Source organism: Cricetulus griseus, chromosome 4 (genome assembly GCF_003668045.3).
Source record: "Cricetulus griseus strain 17A/GY chromosome 4, alternate assembly CriGri-PICRH-1.0, whole genome shotgun sequence".
NCBI classification, from domain to species: Eukaryota; Metazoa; Chordata; class Mammalia; order Rodentia; family Cricetidae; genus Cricetulus; species Cricetulus griseus.
In genome coordinates, this window is record NC_048597.1 from 56915866 (window position 1) to 56918457 (window position 2592).

The 2592-nt window shown below is 45.8% G+C and overlaps 1 pseudogene; it reads right to left on the bottom strand.

The window, feature by feature from the left end:
* LOC100762474 lies at positions 1-784 on the bottom strand (annotated as a pseudogene).
* Positions 785-2592: the final 1808 nt, after the last annotated feature.

The window sequence follows — 2592 nt, forward strand, 5'->3', positions numbered from 1 at the left end:
TCATTTGCCACATGAAAGGGAAGCAGAAGACAGAGGAAGCAAGGAGGGAGTGGTCTGGTTCCGGAGCTGATTGGACAGCTACTCTAGTCCCTCATAAAGCCCAGCCATGCTGGTGGCACAGGTGACCTGGATGTGCCTGTCCCTGTAGAGAATTCAACCTTAGCTCATCTGTGGTTTTGGCCACATTCTTGGCATTGTGAGGTCCTGCTTGTTGGCAAACACCAGGAGAACAGCATCTTAGAGCCCATCTTTGGCCGGCATTCTCATGAGCTTCTCATGGGCCTCATTCACACACTCTGCTGTTGCTGTCAACTACCAAATGAAACCTTGAGTGTTCTGGAAGTATTGGTGCAACAGTAGCTGGACCTTGTCGCCACATCCCGCACAGTAAAGACGATGCTATTTTCCCCAATGGCCTCCAGATGGAACCCAGGGATGGGAACGGTGGCCACTACTTCAGCCAGCTTCCGTTTGTACAGAATTATTGCATTTCCTGCCTTGTCCAGGCCTACCATGAGAAGGCACATTTCATTTTATCAAAATGGCCCTTGAAGAAGTTTGCAAAGATATTCCCCATATTTGGTGTGAAGGCTATTCTTGGTTGTCAGCTTGACTGTATCCTGAATGAACTGTAATACAGAAATGGGGGGCACACCTGAGAGAGATTTTCTGCCTGGTTTGAAGTGGGTGAATCCACTTCTAGTTCAGACCTTTGAGGCAGGAAGACTCACACCTTTAATCCAGATCTTGAGGCAGGAAGGCACACATTTAATCTGGGCCATGCCTTCTGCTGGCAGTCTATATAAGGACATAGAAGAAGGAAGCTTGTGCTCATTGCCTGCTTGCCTTTGCTCACACATCCATTCATTCACTGGCATGGGAGCCTACGTCTTCTGGATTCCAGATAAGATGCGCAGCCTTGTGGGACTGAGCAACTGTTAGATCCTTGGACTTTCTGTTCACAGCTAGCCATTGTTGGATTAGCTGGATTGCAGTCTGTAAGGCATTCCAATGAATCCCCCTTTTGAAACATCTCTCTCTCTCTTTCTCTCTCTCTTTCTCTCTCTCTCTCTCTCTCTCTCTCAAGAGAGAGAGAGAGAGAGAGAGAGAGAGAGAGAGAGATTTATTCTGTAAGTTCTGTGACTCTAGAGAACCCTGACCAATACACTTGTGGACAGGAGGAAGCAACGCTAACCAGCAGCTCAGAGGCTGCCCTGAGCCAGGTGTTGATTTTCGTTCCAGGTTGTCCTTTTTTTTTTTTTTTTTTTTTAAATTAGTAACAAGCTTGCTTCACATGTCAATCCCAGCTCCCTCTCCCTCCCCTTCTCCCCTTCCAGGTTGTCTTTTTGAGGCTAGCTAAACTCTAGGTAGCTGAGGATGACCTTGAACTTCTTAACCTCTTGCCTCCTACTTCTGAGTGCTGGGTGCACCATCACCCCCAGCACCCAGTTTATAAGTCACTGAGGATGAGTCCCAGGGTCTTACACATGTCAGGTGAACACTCTACCAACTGCAGCACCCCCAGCCCTGCCCCACCCTAAAAGGCACCCTAAAAGGACAAAAACTGAATCTGGGCTTAAAGAAATTCTCATCTGGGTGGTTGGTGGTGGTGTACACTTTTAATCCCAGCATTCAGGAGGCAGAGACAGGTGGATCTCTGTGAATTGGAGGCCAGCCTGTATACAGAGAGAGTTTCAGGACAGGATCCAAAGCTAAAAAGGAACCCTGTCTTAAAAAACCAAGAAAAGAAAGATTCCTTTAATTTTTTTAAAGGCTTATTTTATCTTACGTTAATGAGTTGTCAGAACACAGTCCAAAAATGGAGTCACGTGAGAAATTTGAGTGTTTGTGAGAAAACTCTAAGAAAACAAGTCTTGTGACCTTTGTGTCTTCAGAGCACAGAATTATTCTTGGAATGTGTTCTCGTGGGCCTCCAGGTGTAGCAGGCGTAGCAGAGGAGTGAGCTTATGTCAGCTGTTGTTACTCATGTGCCTCTATAGAAAAACATGTTTTTGCCATGTGTGGCTTGCTCTTGTGATTGCACACCTCACTCAAGTGATTCCTTTTAAACCTCAGAGTATAAAATTGCCTGATGCTCTGAATAAAGTTGGCTATTGCATGAGACATATTTAGGCCCCGCCTTCTCAGGTTCATACATACCAAATACAGCGGTAAACATCGAGTGTTTACCTTCATGTATGTCTGTGTACCACATGTGTGTCTGGTGCCTAGGGGGTCAGAAGAAGGCATTGGATCCCCTGGAATTGAAGTTATGGATAGTTGAGAACCATCATGTAGGTTCTCGAAATCAAGCCCAGGTTCTCTGCAAGAGCAACAAATACACTTAACCATTGAATCATCTTTCCAGACCCGAGCATATTCTTCTCAAAAAAATATCTTTATTGTTTATTTAGGAATTTCACATCATGAACCCTGATCACACCTTCAGGTCCTCCCATGCCTACACCCTCTCACCTTTGTGACCTCCTCCGGCCCCCTCAAAGTCCAATTTGTGTTATCCATATACTCACTTGGCCCAATTTGTGTTACCCAAAACTCATATGACCAGCCCCTTGAAGAAAACTGAGTCCT